Source organism: Erythrolamprus reginae, chromosome 2, assembly GCF_031021105.1.
Source record: "Erythrolamprus reginae isolate rEryReg1 chromosome 2, rEryReg1.hap1, whole genome shotgun sequence".
NCBI classification, from domain to species: Eukaryota; Metazoa; Chordata; class Lepidosauria; order Squamata; family Dipsadidae; genus Erythrolamprus; species Erythrolamprus reginae.
In genome coordinates this window covers 266,814,935-266,834,072 of record NC_091951.1, presented here as the reverse complement: position 1 = coordinate 266,834,072, position 19,138 = coordinate 266,814,935, and the positions used below count along the sequence as shown (strand labels likewise).

The 19,138-nt window shown below is 44.8% G+C and overlaps 1 long non-coding RNA gene across 1 annotated transcript in view; it reads right to left on the bottom strand.

The window, feature by feature from the left end:
* The window catches only part of LOC139158928 (uncharacterized), a 376,821-nt gene that overhangs the window by 224,034 nt on the left and 133,649 nt on the right, over positions 1-19,138 (bottom strand). The window lies entirely within an intron of this gene.

Genomic DNA, 19,138 nt, shown 5'->3' with positions numbered 1-19,138 from the left:
ATTATTACTGATGCATACTGGATAGTTGAGAAGGTCGTAGAATATCAAAAAGTAATCCATAAAGATCTTGCTTAGCAATTGGTCATTTACAACTTTTCAAGCATACAACAGCCCCCCCCCCCCCAATGTTACTTACAACCCATCCTTGAAGTTATGAGATTGTCGCATAAATACCCATTACCATGGAATTGCATTTTGGCAACTACTCTATATTAAATGATTGCCAAAGGCTACCAGTTGCCCACTGAGCAAATTCAGGCTAGTGGCATTGGTTTAAGCATTGAATGGCTTAGGGAGGGTGGTCTTCAGAACTGCCTTCCTAATGATAAATTAATTAATTATAAATTATAAATCTTCACAACTATATAGTTCAAAAACAAAGGCTTTTAGGAAGACTATTCCATCTGACAGAAGCATGGTTCTTGTGACATATAGTTAATGCTTTCCCAGGAAACTTCATTAGGCTACTGATTTCTTAACATTTAAGAAAATGGCACAACACATTTATTTTGCCAAACTTTTAATTCTTAATTGATTTGAGTGCTTCTGAATGTAGTTTTGATTATTTCTTACCTTGATTTTACTATTATGTGCTATAACTGTACTGTAATAATTTCAATTTATATAAGAAGAAACACAGATACAAAATTATTAATAAATATATTACTATTAATAAAATAATTTGTTTTCATATGTAGTAAATTCTAAGATAAAGATATTGTAAATATCTTGTAAATGAATTCTAAGATATTTAAAGTAGCAAACATTCAGAAATTTTAAAATAAAGTTTGCATTTAAATGACAAATACTGTAGTTTTAATAGGGATAATTCCAGGGTAGAAATGAACAATACAATAAAATAAATGCTTACAGAAGCAAGCACATATTAGGCACAACATTGGAAGTGAAACTTTGCTGACAATATCAGAATGCCAGACCAAAATTGGAAAATATGCAGCAATGGCAAAACTGCCTCTGTATATTCATAACAGAAGTTTAATCAAATTCAAGTATGAATGGCTCCCTTATACATGACACATTACATAGCAAAGCAAATTTAGACATTTGGAATCAATTTTTTTAAAGGAAAAATGTTAAGAGGCTAATTAAAAATAAATAAGAGATGAAATCATGGGGACATGCAGTATATTTATTTATTTAACTTATTAGAGCAATAATATTTAATAGTTTGAGCCCAACAAATGTATTTAAGCAGTTGTGAAAAATATAAGGAATGACAAAGGATGAGTGTATTTAAAAAGTCCTCTTTACAGTATTTTATTATGCTTTATTTTTTATATTCCTTTCTGTATCTTTATAGTTTAATATTTTTATTTTTGTGTCATTTATGGATAACTTTATATATTTTTAAAAAAAGATGGCTAAAGAATCCAAGATTCTTAAAAGGAATTTTTGTTAATTATTTTCCATCTGCAACATCTCTTTCAGAAGTGATATTAAGGGTCCTTCTGTATAAGAGGATAGAAGCAATTTTACAAAGCCTTGTAATTTGCATATAGAATGGACCCTCCAGACAGATTTATGCATTTTCCTTAGATATGGATGAAACATTTTTGTACAACTTGATTTCTTTTCATGTAGATCTGATGTGATCTAATGTAGTATATCAAGATAATTGGGGCTGATTTTGAGACTTTGCATACAGCCGTCTTCTTGTTCCTCATCAGATAGAACTGTAATCTGGGTTATATATTTTTCATCTTTGATTAAAATATACAATCACATGTTGGAATACAAGGAAACTGAACAAGTTCTAAATATAGAGTTTAGAGCAGGTATCAAACTGACAGCATCATGTTGGGGGTCACATGACATTTTGCAACATTTTTCCTCTTCACAGAGCTAGGGTGGGTGTGCCCTGTGTGTGATGCAATCAGATCACCCCTGGTTTATAGTCACCTCTGGACAAGAATAGTGCAGGGGTGGGTTCCACTTACCTTCCCTACCGGTTCGCATCGTGATCAAAGTGCGTGCTTTGCACAAGCAAAAACATACCCCCATCATACCGCACAAATCACCCTCTGCTCAATGGCAGAAGCCTCAGCACATGTGCAGAGGGTTCTTTGCTGGCCACAGCAACCAGTGAACCGGTTCGGAGGCATGGACAGCTGGCCATTGCTGCCGGTTCAGCAAGCAGGTTGAAATTTCTGCCAACACTATGTGAGAATCGGAACCCACCATTGGATGGGTGGCATAGAAATTTAATCAATCAATCAATCAATCAATCAATCAATCAATCAATCACTGTCGGATATTGGAAATGGACAGGATGATGGAAAAGAAACTGAAACTTTATTCAGGTAAAGATAGTGATATTCCTCTTAAACTACAGGCAATGATAATTCCAAATATGTTTTGTATTATTTTGTAACTTGTTTGTAACTTGTTTTGCATTTGTAACTTGTTAAATCTTATCCTAATCTTATCCTAAGATTTTTATTAATATTGATTGTTTCCTCATTGCTTATTTGACCCCTATGACAATCATTAAATGTTGTACCACATGATTCTTGACAAATGTATCTTTTTCTTTTATGTAGACTGAGAGCATGTGCACCAAGACAAATTCCTTGTATGTCCAATCACACTTGGCCAATAAAATTCTATTCTATTCTATTACCGTATTTTTCAGAGTATAAGACTCATCTCCCCCCCCCCCAAAAGAGGGTAGAATTGCCAGTGTATCTTATATACCAAATGCAGCCATTTTTGCTGTCTTGAAGCCCTGCCCCCACACCTGCATAGAGCTTTTGGGTGCTGGGGAATGGCAAAAATCCAATTTTTGCTAAAAATGGGCCGTTTTTCACCTGTTTTTTTTCCACAAAAATGGGGTGGGCAAAGGGTCCGGGAAGCCTGCAGAGAGCTTCTGGAAACTGGGGGAATGCAAAGATGCCTCCATTTTTGTGGAAAAAATGGGATTAGGGTGCAAGAGTATTCAAACTTTGCAAGCTTAAGACTTGTGGACTTCAACTCCCATTGCTGAGCTAGCATGACTGGAGGAGGAATTCTGGGAGTTGAAGCCCACAAGTCATAAAGCTGTCAAGTTTGAAGTTTGCACAAAGTGTACATGGTTGTAAAAAGGTCTAAAATGGTTATAAAAGGTATACATGTTTGTAAAAGACATTCTGCTACACTGGTATTTTAATATATAATATATCACTACACCATTTGGTTCAGAATACTTTCCTCCTTGTTTTTCACCTTTAAAATCTAGGAGCACCTTATACTCTGGTGTGTCTTATACTCCGAAAAATATGGCCATTCTTTTTTAACATATCTGTAATATTTTCACAATTTTCAATTGTCATTTCATTTTCATCCCAAAATTGCAGAGGAATAATTTATATGAAGCAATTATATAACAAAACTAAAGTACAGAATTTTAATACACTGCTATAATATTCCTTTACTCACAAAGTCTCTCATCTGCTCTTTTGGAACTTCTCTTCTGGATATTTTTTAAAAATGTTTAGAAACTCAGATTCTTTTTCTTTTTTTTTGCATGAAAATCAAGATAAACTCCCACCATTGCTGTTAAATACCTTTCCTTTTTCCTGGGGCAAGTATAATTTCCCTTTAGGGAAGATAAAGAATTCATGAAAAATGAGATAGGAAATTTGTTCTGCAGAAAGAGTGCATATTAATCATTTCTCAAACTTGAATTCATTGACTTAAAAAAGTAGCAATAGGGTTAGCTACTTGCAAAATTAATGGGAATAACTGTAACTGAAAATCTCAAGTCATAATTTACTTCTAAAACATTAAGACTGGGTTTTGTTATAAATAAAAGCTGAGAATAATAGGTATGGTATAAACATAAACAAAGGCAAGTAGGTATAGGTAAATTTGGACAATAGGACAATGGTGCACTTATGCCCACCCTTTACAGACCTTTTGAGAATGGGGTGAGGTCAACTGTAGACTGTTTAAGGTTAAAGTTTTTGGGGTATGGGGAACAAAATACTGAGTCAGGTAGTCCATTCCATGCATTGATCACTCTGTTGCTGAAGTTGTATTTTCTGCAGTTGAGTTTCGAGCAGTTTACATGGAGTTTGAATCTATTTTGTGTGCATGTATTGTTGCGGTTGAAGCTGAAGTATTCATTGACCAGTAGGATATTGTGGTAGATTATTTTATGAACTACATTTAGATCAGATTGAAGGCAACGTAGCTCTAGGTTTTGTAAGCCCAAAATTTCAAGTCTGGTGGAATAAGGTATTCAGTTGTGAGTAGAGGAGTGGAGAACTCTTCTTGTGAAATATTTCTGGACTCGCTCAACTGTATTAATGTCTGATGTGCAGTGCAGGTACCAGATGGGTACAGCTCAATCCTGAGCTGAATTCGAGGATTGATCTGCAAATGTTTATATGCTCTGGTTAGCAATTTAATATTGCCAGAGAAGAAGCTACATAAGATTAGGTTAACAACTCTTTGTGCTTTTTTGGCAATGTTGTTACAATGGGTTCTGGCACTTGGGTCATTAGATATGATTACTCCAAGGTCCTTACAGAGTGAGAATCATCTACAAGGTTGTATCCTCCAAATTTGTATTTTGTGTTCTGACTCTTTTCGCCAAGACAAAGCATTTATTGGTTGATATTTGAAGTTGCCAGTTATCAGACCATTGTGATACATGGTCTGGGTCCTTTTCTTTGTGCTGCATTCCATTTTGTATTCCATTGTGCCGATGTCATAATAATCAGGAAGATCAAGAGCAGCCACATATTTGCTTCAAGCATGTGTCCATGTGTTTAAAAGGTCTGTTTACCCCACTCATATCTACTGCTACTGAATATGTCTTTTCTTATTGTAACATGTAATTGAATGACACTGTGGCTTGTAATATCTCTGATATAAAGCAGAGGTCAAACACTGCGTTTTGTAGTTGAGTCACATCACATATTGTGATCAGCATGCAGATCACACAGCTCCACTTCTATTTACTGTAGTCAGGAAAACAGTGAAAAGATCCTGAACAAGATTCTGAGTAATGCTGGGATGAATCAGGATCAACCATTACAGGCTTCCATTTGGTCACTTTCTAAAGGAGAATAACCAAATAAAATGAGGACAAGGATATTCATGACTACTAATGGTCTGAGACTAAGGGGCTTAGAAGTGTTGCCTTTGTCATGGTCAGACCATTTTCTACTGCGGCTTGACTTCCTGGCTCCAATCCTTCTCCGCAGGGAGGCGGAACCGATTAAGCTGTTCCGCCCCAGACGCCTGATGGATCCAGAGGGCTTTCAGAAGGCGCTTGGGGTTATTCCAGATACACTCGTACACAGTTCGGCAGAGTCTCTGGCTGAGGCCTGGAACAAGGCTGCAGCGGAGGCTCTTGACCGAATTGCGCTGTTGCGACCTCTCCGCGGCACTAGACCCCGTAGAGCTCCATGGTTCAACGAGGAGCTCCGGGAGTTGAAACGCCAGAAGAGATGTCTAGAGAAGCGATGGAGGAAGAGTAAGTCCGAATCCGATCGAACACTTGTAAGAGCACATGTTAAGACTTACAAAGTGGCGCTCAAGGCGGCAAGATGCGCGTATCATTCCGCCTTGATTACATCAGCGGAATCCCGCCCGGCCACTCTGTTTAGGGTGACCCGCTCCCTTCTTAATCAGGGGGGAGTTGGGGAGCCCTTGCAGAGTAGTGCCGAGGATTTTAACATGTTTTTCGCTGATAAAATCGCTCGGATCCGAGCGGACCTCGACTCCAATTGGAATACAGAGTCGACTGACAACGAGTCAGTTGAGGTGACTGGGGCACGTATTTGTCCACCTGTCTGGGAAGAGTTTGATCTGGTGACTCCTGATGAAGTGGACAAGGCCATTGGAGCTGTGAGTTCCGCCACCTGTTTACTGGATCCGTGTCCCTCCTGGCTGGTTTCGGCCAGCAGGGAGGTGACACGGAGCTGGGTCCAGGAGATTGTCAACGCTTCTTTGGGGAGGGGGTCCTTCCCGGATCCCTACAAGGAGGCACTTGTGCGCCCCCTCCTCAAGAAGCCTTCCCTGGACCCAGCCATTCTCAACAACTATCGACCAGTCTCCAACCTTCCCTTTATGGGGAAGGTTGTTGAGAAGGTGGTGGCGTTCCAGCTCCAGCGGTCCTTGGAAGAAGCCGATTATCTAGGTCCTCAGCAGTCAGGATTCAGGCCCGGCTACAGCAGGGAAACTGCTTTGGTCGCGCTGATGAATGATCTCTGGCGGGCCCGGGACAGGGGTTTATCCTCTGTCCTGGTGCTTCTTGACCTCTCAGCGGCTTTCGATACCATCGACCATGGTATCCTTCTGCACCGGCTGGAGGGGTTGGGAGTGGGAGGCACTGTCCTTCAGTGGTTCTCTTCCTACCTCTCTGGTCGGTCACAGTCGGTGTTAGTGGGGGGTCAGAGGTCGACCTCTAGGTTACTCCCTTGTGGGGTGCCTCAGGGGTCGGTCCTCTCCCCCCTACTATTTAATATCTACATGAAACTGCTGGGTGAGATCATCCAAGGGCATGGGGTGAGGTATCATCAGTATGCAGATGATACCCAGCTTTACATCTCCACCCCTTGTCCAGTCGGCGAAGCAGTGGAAGTGATGTGCCGGTGCCTGGAGGCTGTTGGGGTCTGGATGGGTGTCAACAGACTCATTGTACCTACCTGAACGGTCTTCTCGATGCACTGGAAGGAGAGTCCAACATGGGTATTTAACCAATCCTATTGGTAGAGACTGAGTAAAAAATTAACATAATAATAGGTACCACCCCCTTGCAGTCCCCCCATGAGCTCAGTTTTAAAAACGAAAGGCACTTAAGAGGATAACCAAGTTTTATTGACCAATGCAATAACTCATGAACCAACCCAACCTCCGGTGTCCCTGAACTTCAACTACCGGGTGGGTTTGGACTCTACTTCCAGTGCATCGAGAAGACCGTTCAGGTAGGTACAACGGGTCTTCTCCACTGCATCTGGAAGGAGAGTCCAACATGGGATATACCAAAGATCTTTAAAGCCCATGGGAGGGAGAAGGTCTAACTAGGGACTTAGGAGAAACACAAACTCTTTGAAGAACCCTCCTGCCAAAGGCCGCTTCCGCTGAAGCAAAGGAGTCCAACTTGTAATGTCTAATAAATGTTGTAGGGGCTGCCCAGGTTGCAGCCCGACAAATGTCCTCTATCGATGCTTGAGTAGACCAAGCCGCCGAAGTCGCCGCACTCCTGGTTGAGTGAGCCGTCAATCCTTCTGGAACTGTGTGTCCTCCGGCCTTGTAGGCCTCCGAGATACAGTCCTTAATCCACCTACTAATGGATTTTGCCGATAGTCCAAGTCCCTTCCTATATTCAGAAAATGAAATAAAGAGAGTCTCAGACTTACGGAACTCCTCTGTCCTTCTAATGTAAATCTTTAGAGTCCTCCGGACATCCACCTTATGCCACAGTAGCTCCGATGGATGACTCCCATGAGAGCAGAAATCCGGAAGAATGAGTTCTTGCTTCCTATGGAACGCTGTATTTACTTTTGGTACAAAGGTGGGGTCCAATCGAAGAACCACCCTATCCGGATAAAAGACACAGAGGTCAGGTCTCACGGATAAGGCCGATATCTCCGACACCCTGCGTGCAGATGTAACAGCTACAAGGAAGGCTGTCTTGATGGAAAGTAGCCTAATTGGTATAGACCTCAACGGTTCAAAGGGAGGCTTAGTTAAGGCCTTAAGTACCCACGTGAGGTCCCAGGATGGAAATCTCCTGACAGGCGGGGAATGTTTATTCGTGGCTCCCTTAATAAAGTCTCTGATCCAAGCATGCTGAGCTAAGGGACGAGACTCTGGAGTCTGAATCATGGTGGCTAGGGCTGCCACCTGTTGTCTCAAGGTATTAGGGGCTAAGCCACGTTCCACCCCTGCTTGTAAAAATTCTAAAACTGTAATTACAGAAGCTTCCCAAGGGTCCCGTAAATCCTTGTTGCAAAAGTTACAAAACGCAGCCCAGGTCGCCTGATAAATCCGTGAAGTCGATGGGCGCCTGGCAGCCTGCATGGTATCTATGACCTTCTCTGGTAAGTCCAACTGCTTTAATTTATGCCTTTCAAGTGCCAACCTGTCAAGTGTAGCCATTGGGGATCTGGGTGTTTCAGATTCCCTTGGCTCAACGAGATGATCTGATCCGGGATTCTCCACGGGGGTGACACTGAAAGCTCCACCAAGTCCGCGAACCACGGCCGACGTGGCCAGTACGGTGCTAGTAAAATCCGCTTCCTCGTGAAGAATCTTCTCCACCACCTTCGGGATGAGGTTCACAGGAGGGAAGGCGTACAGGAGACCGGGGGGCCAAGATGACAGTAGGGCGTTGGTCCCTTCTGCCCTTGGATCCGGAAACCATGTGAAAAACCGCGGGAACTGAGTGTTCTGGCTGCTGGCAAATAGGTCCACTAGGGGAGCCCCGAACCTCTGGGTCAACTGGTAGAACAGGTCTGGATCGAGTTGCCACTCTGACGGGTCCAGGGTAGCCCTGCTGAGCCAATCCGCTGTGGAATTGCTGATCCCTGCGATATGTTCTGCGGTCAGCTACGCTAGATGGGTCTCGGCCCAGTTGAAAAGCCGCATAGTTTCCTCCATAAGACGTTGAGACCTTGTGCCTCCCTGGTGATTCAGGTGGGCCCTGGTCGCTACATTGTCTGTTAAGATAAGTATATGTTTGCCCTCCACTATGGGAGCAAAGGCCAGTAGGGCTAGAAACACTGCCCTTAGTTCTAAGAAGTTTATATTGACCGAAGCCAATTCCTCTACCGTCCATTGTCCTTGGGCCATATGTCGTCCCAGGTGGGCACCCCACCCGTATAAACTGGCGTCTGTGGTGAGAATGAGACGGTCCTGAGTGCGAAAGGGGGAGCCTTCCTGAATTGCTTCGGTGAGCCACCACTTCAACGACTCTCTGACTCTCTTTGGTAGGGAGATAATCCTTTGTGAGTGGCTGATCTTGGCTCTCTGAGCTGGTAAAAGAAACCACTGAAGGCCTCTTATATGGTGCCTGGCCCAGGGAACTATACCTATGGCTGACACCAACGTTCCTAGCACTTTCGACAACAGTGCCAGCGGGGCCCGTCTGAGGCGGATCAAGTCGGAAACCAGGCGATGAATATTCTCCTGTCTCTCGGGAGAAAGGGTTACCTTGCCTGATATGGTATCGATGATGGAACCCAGGTGCTGTAGTCTGGTTGCCGGGGACAGCTGACTTTTCTCCACGTTTATAGTGAAGCCATGCGCTTCTAGTGTCTGTATTGTTCTGGCTAGGTCCTCTCTGGCTTGCCCGGGGGACCTGGACAAAATAATTATGTCATCCAGGTAGGCCATCAGTCTGATAGAATGAGACCGAAGGTTGGCCGTCAGGGCGTCCAGCAACTTGGTAAAAGTCCGTGGGGCCGAGGAGAGGCCGAAGGGCATCGCCCTGTATTGGTAATGGACGCCTTCTGAACAGAACCTGAGAAATTCCCGGTGTGTCGAGTGCACAGGTACGTGGAGGTAGGCCTCCTTTAAATCTATTGAAGTCAACAGATCCCTGGAGCGTATTGAGGGAAGAATAGTCTGTAAGGAGTGCATGTGGAACCTCCTGTATTTGATGTAGATATTGAGTTGTTTCAAATTCAGTATCATCCGGTATCCTCCTGAAGTCTTGGGTACCAGGAAGATCCTGGAATAAAATCCCCTGCCCACTTCTTGCCGAGGTACCTGTTCGATGGCTTGTATTTCCAATAAGTGTGCAATCTCCTTGCGGATCTGCTGCCTCTTGTGCAGGTCCCGAAGCCTCGGGCAACTTACAAAGCGATGAGGAGGAGGCCCCATGAATTCCAGACGAAGTCCTTCCGATACGGTGGCTAGAACCCACTTGTCCGAGGAAGTGAGCAGCCAGGAGGGGCTGAAGTGTTGCAGCTTCCCTCCTAAAGGTAGAGGCCCGGGGGAGTCATTTGGAACAATGATATCCCCTCTGGTTGCCTCCCCGAAAGGGCCGCCTGGACTGCTGGAAACCTCTGGAACGATCCTGATAGGATCCGCGATCACTCCTAAATGATTGTTGGGAATATTGATTCTGGTGAAAACCTCTCTGCGCCTGTCCTTGTCCGGTAGAAGCGTCCCAATGTGGGTTCTGCCGTATAGTGTAGGGAGTAAAGCGACGGTCCTGGCGTCTATTGGACTTAAGGAGGACCTTCCTCTTGTCCTTGTCCTCAATGAGGACTTTATCCAGAATGTCGCCGAAGAGCATCGATCCCTGCAGCAGAGCTGATGCCAGGCGCCATTTTGATTTCAAGTCCGCTGGCCAATTTCTCAGCCACAACAGTCGGCGTGATGACAGTGTAGTGGCCATGCCTCTACTGGCAAACTTAGCTGCGTGTAGGGTGGCATCGGCGGAAAACTCAGCTGCGGCCTGCAGTTTACTGATATCCTGGCGAAGTCTGGCCTCCTCCGGGCCGAGGCGTGACTGCAGCTCCTGTTGAAGAAGGAGGCCGCGGCAGCCGCTCGGAAACCCCAGCCCGCCATTTGGTGGGTCTTGCGTAATAGGGTTTCCGCCTTCCTGTCCTCTGGTTTCAAGCTTTCCCCCGTCTCTGACGGTACTAGGGCACTAGAAACCAGCGTGACTACCGGCTGGTCAATGGGGGGAAACTCCAAAAGTTTTTCCACCTCCTCGTCGAATGTGTAGAACTTGCGCTCCAAATTCGAAGGCCCCTGGGCCGCTGCGGGGTGCTGCCAGGGCTTTTTAACTCCCTCAACAAAGATGTGCGAGGCCGGGATGTGGTCCGACTCGGGTTGGGGTTCTCGTAAAAGGGAAGCTGATGTCTTGCCGGTCTCTGCTTCAGGTGTCTTGGCCGCTCCTTGCAGGTCCATTACCTGCTTTGCCTTAAAAAGTAGGGTCCGAAACAGTGTAGGTTTAAACAGACCAGCCACTGGTTGTTGTTCTGGGGTGTTCTCATCCTCTGAAAATTCGTACTCTTTGTCACTGTCCTCGCCAAAGTCCGGATCCTCTGAAAGAGACCCCAAGCCCGAGGGGGGCGGTACTGGCCAAAGGTTTCTTGCTTGAGTCTGAGGACGGTTCACCTGCTGACCTGCCCCGGCATTCACCCCTTGAGCATAGACATTCGCGAACATCTCCTGTAGATCTGGAGGCATGTGTTGCCATGAACCAGTCTGGGAGCGCAGTCCCGCCGCTGTAGGAGTAAACGTAGCCGAAGGTGCCTGGGCGCCCCTTCTTGGAAGCCCGGAAGGTTCAGGCCTAGTCCAGGACAAGGCTGGAGACGGGGCCTGTGGCAACGACATGAACTGCCCTTCTGGGGACCAGTCACCCTCCTGTAGGGGCCCCAGGTGTCCAAAGGCTGACTGAGGGGTCCCAGGTTCAGGTGTGGCTGACTGCCTCTGAGTCAGTGGTACTGGTGAGGGGGAGGGGTGCAAGGCTGCCTCCAATTTCTTCTCTAGGGCTTTTATGCGCTTTTCTGCCTCTTTTAATGAGGCCACCGAAGCAGGGGACTGGGAGGGCTTTGACCTCTCCTTATCCTTCCCCTTAGACTTCTCTTTGCTCACCACTGGGGAGCTGGCTTTCTCAGTACTGGGCTTATCCTCCATTGTACTCACAGCTCCGGTGGTTGTAACAGGTGAATTGCCCGGGAAATTGCCTCTCAACAGCTTCGTCACTAATAGAAAATGGCTGCTGCTGCTGGCCTCGCCCTTGCGGCTGCACATTAGAGCCGTAGCCCAATTCGCGCCTCTCAGCTGCCGGAAGCCCTTCCGGTTGGCCCCTTTGCGCTCCGTGGGGGGGTCTTGTCAAAATGGCGCTGCCCAGCATCTTCGCGGGCTTTTGCGCCTACCCCCCGCTCTCGCCGCTTATTCGGGCTCACCCAGCCCGTTCTTGGCCGTCCGGGTCCCGCACAGGCCAGCCGCGGCGATTTCAGCGCTGGCGGCTGCGGCGGCGGCGGCAGCCTCTGCAGCATTCCTCTTGCCGCTTTACAGCTGATCCGGGCTCCGGTGCTGCCTGCGAACCCCTCCGGGGGCAGTCGTCCTCCACGAGCCTCCCAGTGGGGGCTGGGCGGACCCCCCCACCTTCGGCTCGCAGCCCTTGTTTGACCGCTGGGGCCAGGGACTCCGGGCTGAGGTGCTCCTCTTGGGGGCAGTTCCCTCGGGGGGAAGCAGCCCCTAAGGAGATCATTGGGGGTGTTGTCCGCAGAGGACAGAGACCCCTTCCTCCAACGTTGATCAAATCTGTAAGGAGACAAAAGAAACAAGATTAAACTGGTAAACAACAATTAAATTTCTTTAGCAAAACTCAGTATGTCTCTACTCTGGGACTGAGTTTTTAAAACTGAGCTCATGGGGGGACTGCAAGGGGGCGGTACCTATTATTATGTTAATTTTTTACTCAGTCTCTACCAATAGGATTGGTTAAATACCCATGTTGGACTCTCCTTCCAGATGCAGTGGAGAATGGCTGTGGGTTTTGCCTCCCAAGGACAATTCCATCTGTCCGTCCATCACCCTGGGGGGGGAGTCACTAACCCCCTCAGAGAGGGTTCGCAACTTGGGCGTCCTCCTCGATCCATAGCTCACATTAGAGAAACATCTTTCAGCTGTGGCGAGGGGGGCATTTGCCCAGGTTCGCCTGGTGCACCAGTTGCGGCCCTATTTGGACCGGGAGTCACTGCTCACAGTCACTCATGCCCTCATCACCTCGAGGCTCGACTACTGTAATGCTCTCTACATGGGGCTACCTTTGAAAAGTGTTCGGAAACTTCAGATCGTGCAGAATGCAGCTGCGAGAGCTATCATGGGCTTTCCTAAATTTGCCCATGTCACACCAACACTCCGCAGTCTGCATTGGTTGCCGATCAGTTTCCGGTCACAATTCAAAGTGTTGGTTATGACCTATAAAGCCCTTCATGGCACTGGACCAGAATATCTCCGGGACCGCCTTCTGCCGCACGAATCCCAGCGACCAGTTAGGTCCCAAAGAGTTGGCCTTCTCCGGGTCCCGTCAACTAAACAATGTCGGTTGGCGGGACCCAGGGGAAGAGCCTTCTCTGTGGCGGCCCCAACCCTTTGGAACCAACTCCCCCCAGATATCAGAGTTGCCCCCACCCTCCTAGCCTTTCGTAAGCTCCTTAAAACCCACCTCTGTCGTCAGGCTTGGGGGAATTGACATGTTCCTTCCCCCTAGGCTTTAAAATTTATGCATGGTACGCTAGTGTGTATGATTGGTTTTTAACTTTTGGTGTTTTTTAAATTAATTTAAATATTGGATTTGTCTTACATTGTATTGCTATTGCTGTGAGCCGCCCCGAGTCCGCGGAGAGGGGCGGCATACAAATCTGATTAAACTTAAACTTAAACTTACTATGAATGCAGGTCTATATTTCTACTAATATGGAATATATTTTCCAATGCAGTTGCTGAGAATTTGCTACTACTGTTATATACTTTCAATTTGAAAAAAAAATTACAATATATGGACAGGTTAAGATGGTGTGAATGTATCTTACAAGTTCAATCACAATATACACTCCAATCACCTCTTATTGCTAGAAGTGAAAAAAATGTTCCTAAAAATAAATGAGTCAGAACCCCATAGATCAATGCAGAGCCTTGGGCAGGCTTTTCTATTGCTTCTCTTGTATATCTCTTTCTTTAATATCATTTGCTAAAATTTCTATGCCTTAAGCAACACTGCTGAGAAAGTCTTTACATATTTACAATGAATGTTAAGAGATATTTAGCCCATTTTATCAATAATCTCAGTGGTAGTCTTTTCCATAATGAATACTTTTACCTGATCCAGGTATAAAACTTGCCTATTCCTTTTTGAAACAATTAGAAAAAAATTCAGATAAGAATTGAACATATACAGATTAATCAAATAGCTTGATAATTAACACAACATAGATGACTATTGGTTTAATAATAGTATGAGTAATCAGCAGAAGCAGGTCTAAACATTTTCCAAACAGAAGAAAGAAATCAGAATAAAGTTTGGAATTCAAAATATCTATATATTTTGTAACATAAGCACACATACAGTAAAAAAAATAGTTTGGGATAATGGTTAAAGGTGTTGACCTAAAGATATGGAGAGTTTGAATTCTAGGTCAATCATTCCTTCTCAACCTTAGGAAGAAGGCAGTGGCAAACCACTCCTGAACAATGTTGCCAAGAAAACCAAATGAGCCAAATCACTAGGAATTAAGACTCATTAAAGGAGATACATGCAACACCTGTACAGTAATACCCCGGTTATTGCGTCCCCGACCATTGCGAACAGGGTAATTTGCGATTTTTCAACCCGGAAGTCAAAACACCATCTGCGCATGTGTGCCCTTTTTTTCTATGGGCACGCATGCGTAGATGGCGCCCGGCAGATCAGCTGCTGGGCGGCTTCCCTGGGTCTTCCCCCTCTTGCTGGCGGGAGGGCGAGCAGCGGGCATCAGCAAGGAGTTTCCCCACCGCCCACGCAAACTCCTCGCTGCCGACCGCCCTTCGCCCGCCCACGCCGTTCATTCTCGCCGCTTTCGAGCTGAGTCCTGAAGCGAATTCGCTCCGGGACTCAGCTCGAAAGCGGCGACAGCCAGCGCGGACAAGCCGTTCGCTCGCGCTGGCTGTCGGCGCTTTTGAGCTGAGTCCCGGAGCGAATTCGCTCCGGGACTCAGCTCGAAAGCGCCAACAGCCAGCGCGGAGAAGCCGTTTGCTGGCGCTGGCTGTCGGCGCTTTTGAGCTGAGTCCCGGAGCGAATTCGCTCCGGGACTCAGCTCAAAAGCGCCGACAGCCAGCGCCAGCGAACGGCTTCTCCGCGCTGGCTGTCGCCGCTTTCGAGCTGAGTCCCGGAGCGAATTCGCTCCGGGACTCAGCTCGAAAGCGGCGACAGCCAGCGCGGCGCGGCTGTTTTAAAATGTCGCCGCCGGCATGGGGGGCTTGCCAGCACCCCCCGGACCCCCAACCCAGGTTTGGGGGGCTGCTAGGAAGCCCCCCATGCCGGCGGCGACATTTTAAAACAGCCGTGCCGCCCCCAATCTTCGGCTCCTCGCTAGCGCTGCGGGAGTAAAAACACCATCTGCACATGCGCAGATCGTGTTTTTACTTCCGCAGCGCTACTTCGCGAAAACCCGCTCGTTGCGGGGGGTCCTGGAACGGAACCCTCGCAACGAGCGGGGGATCACTGTATACATCTATATGATCACACATTCTGAATTTCTTTTATAATGATATGGTCATACACTGGATCATATTGTTGGCCATCCAAACATGGAAGATTTGGCTGAAGAGAGTGTCACGCTGAATATTGCCAGCCCTAGAGACATTTAGTAATTAAAGAGTTAACTTTGTGTGCCTTACTAAGATCCTCCTATTATGATGTAATATCCTGCCAAATCTAATATCACTTCCTTCTTCTTCATCCTAAAACTCCATTCTCTTTTTACCTCTATCATGTGAAGACATGTTTGTTATGTTGTCCCTCGAGACATGTTTTATTTTTCTACTTTTATAATAAAAGAAATCTTGTTTTGAACAAATGACTGAATGCTTCATCTATCGCCTCCGCGGGGTTAATGTTCTAACGGACTTTAATCACTTACAAACCGCAACAGAGAGAAAAATATTTAATTCACTTTTAACCAAATTTATACATTTTTTTTTTTAAAGGAAAACATTTGAGACTAGTAGAGGATCTTCTCTCTGTTGGCTTAAAGAGTATTCATGAAAACATAATGAAGTGAAAACCATGTGCAAGGAATTCCAGAGCAAGAACTGAGTGAAATGAACAACTAGAAATGTAATGGGCCTAGAGAAATGGGGAAAATCCCAGAGGAAAAAGATGCTGAGTCATGGGGAGGGTACTGAAGAGTTAACCCATGAAGGCAATAGCACTTAACCAATCACAAGAGATCTGAAGTAGTAGAAACAATTAGAGCAAGTCCCTTTTCGAAGGATGAATGGATGATAAGAGGTTTTTGATTACAAATGGTTATAAGTCAAGGTTTACCTGTGTTCAGTGTCCTACTTAATTTTTTTATGTACACTGAGAACATATGCATCAAGAAAAATTCCTTGTGTGTCCAATCACACTTGGCCAATAAAATAAAATTCTATTCTGTTCTGTTCGATTTCTATTCTATTTTTGTCACAAAAGAAGACCTGCCTAATATCCAAAACATCAGGAAATATTGTGAACCAAGAACAAACTTTTTCAGATTATGAACTAATAACAACAACAAAAATCTTATTTTTCTATAAAACTCAAGAATTTGATCATTGACTGCCAGAAAGTTGAACAACTGAGGAGGGAGCAGAGGTGCTTTATATCTACCTGAAAGTCAAACAATAAATTAAACATTTTGTAGAATGTAGGATGTTTTCCACATGTCTGAAAAATGCCAAATTCTCAGTTGTGCTATTAAATATATAAACATATTTTTATTCAATTAGTTTGTTTTAAAGTTATTAAAACATCTCATTTATCTAGCAATTTTGCCTCTGTTAGTATTATCTGTGGCTTGAATCACATTCATCAAATCTTTCATTTGTTTATACTTAAGATACACTTCATTGCTTGTTTATGGTTAAGCTTATTATACTTTCAGCTTGTTCTTTAATATATGCATTTTGAGAAAATAGTGATTCCATGCCATTATGTCAAAGTTTGGACATTTCTTCTCAATTTTGGATTTTCTTCATTGTGAAGGAAATTGAAGAGGCCTTTAATAATTTTCCATTTAGACCACAACAAAATGACTTGTCACTTATTTCTCTGTTCTAATAAAAAAAATACCACTCTAATAAATAAAAGGAATAAAGCAGAAGCAAAAGATTTGTTGCCTGACTACACAGAGTTCTTGATGATATAGCAGAATCTTCTACTGTAGCTGTTTTATTACAAAATGAACAAACATCAATTCAGTCTAGCAATTGCTCCCCCCCCTCAAGGTGATAATTGAAGAGGTCCTTTTGAGATCTTTTCTTAAACATAGGTACTACAATGGATTTGTTCCATAGCTCTGAGACTTCCTCTATATTACTGATAGAAGCAAAAAGACTAGCATCGTTGGTTTTAATTAAATCTGGAAGCATAAAACCAACTTTTCAAAAGTCCTATCAGAAGCTTAGTTTCCTTTGGGAAGATGATAAGGAAATCATGTCAGAATTTTACTGTAGCAAGAAACACATTGAATTCTCACTGTAAACAAAAAATGTCCCCCGTTTTAGCAGAGATTTTTCATATGGGAATTTTTTGAATAATTTCCATAATCCTGCAAATAATTATCTAGTAGGTTTGGTGTCTCTATTTCCAGATGCATCAATAAGCCATTCCCAAGTGGTACAGCTTCTTGATAAGATTTAAAAAATATTTATGCTGTCTCTTTGTTAAATGTTTGAGAAAATCACATTGCCTGCTCTACAAGTTTCATTAATGGTACAAAGCTGTTTACTTATACGCCCACATCTCACGTTAAAGCACTTTTTTTTTGTATTTTCTAGTTTATATGAAAAAAATACTTTAGAGACTATGCCAGCAAAATGTCTTAGGAGGAATAGCCAGATTTCTCTGAAGAAAAATAATTTCAGATGCTCAGTCACTTCCATAATTATGTTTCATAATACAGTGATCCCTCGGTTATCGCGAGGGTTCCGTTCCAAGACCCCTCGCGATAATCGATTTTTCACGATGTAGGGTTGCGGAAGTAAAAACACCATCTGCGCATGCATGCCCTTTTTTCCATGGCCGCGCATGCGCAGATGGTGGAGTTTGCGTGGGCGGCGGGGAAACCCGGATCTTCGTCTGCTCGCTGCTGCTGCAGCAGCGAGCAGACGAAGATCGGGGTTTCCCCGCCGCCCACGCAAAGGGGAAAGCCCGATTCGGCTCCTCACTGCTGCCGCCGAGCAGATCAGCTGCTGGGCGGCCGCAGCAGCAGCGAGCAGACGAAGATCCGGGTTTCCCCGCCACCCACGCAAAGGGGAAACCCCGGCTCCTCGCTGATGCCCCCGCTCGCCCGCCCGCCACCCGCCGCCCGCTAGCAAGAGGGGGAGAGATAGAGAAAGAGAGAGAAGGAAAGAAAGATATGAGAGAGGGAGGAAGAGAGTGTGAGAGAGGAAGAAGCAAGATAGAGAAAGATAGAGAGAAAGAAAGCTGAGAAAGGAAGGAAGAGAGTGACGTCATCGGGTGGAAAAATCGCGATATAGCGTTTCGCGAAGAACGAGATCGCGAAAATCGAGGGATCACTGTATATTTAGTTAGTATAGATGCAACTACAGTGACTATATTAATTTTATTTATTTTGAGAATCATAACCCGGTTATACTATTTGATAAATGTATAAGGCTGTAATGGGAAGAAAGAATAACTATGAGGAAAGAAAGAACAGTGCAGGGGTGAAATTCAATTTTTCCCCCCTACCGGTTCTGTGGGCATGTTGTTAGCCTCCCCGAGTCCACGGAGAGGGGCGGCATACAAATCCAATCAATCAATCAATCAATCAATCAATAATGCAAAATCTCCATTCCCACCCCACTCTGGGGCCAGCAAGAAGTGATATTTGCCAATTCTTCAAACTACTCAAAATTTCCACTACCGGTTCGTCAGAACCTGCTGAATTTCACCCCTGGAACAGTGGCAACTAATACAATGGTCAGGTTAAAAAAAAAGAAATCTGTACTCCGAGTGAGTATATCAGACATGACTCTCCCTGGCTCTCATGAAGAAAAAAAGAAGGGGGGAAGCACATTGAGATAATAACATAATATTAGCCTACATGACTATGATTTCTACTCTGGTCTGCTTTAATGGATTGACATATGTCATAAGATACCACTGCAGCTCCGCATAGCATTCATCTTTTAAATACCATACAATGTGCAAGCAGCCATCACCCAATCTAGCCTAAAACCTGGCAGAAAAGAATGATATTGAACAAAGTCATGAAGTGAGATAAATGAAATTAGAAAGCTGCATTCTGGCTCAGGCACTGGGTTGACTTATATCCAATAAGTCCATATAACTTGGTGAACGGGGGAGAAAATTTTCAGTGCATTCCCTCATCATAATCTTCAGCCTATGGGTGGAAGGCCAGATTGATTGATTGATTTACTGATTTACTGATTGATTGATTGATTGATTGAT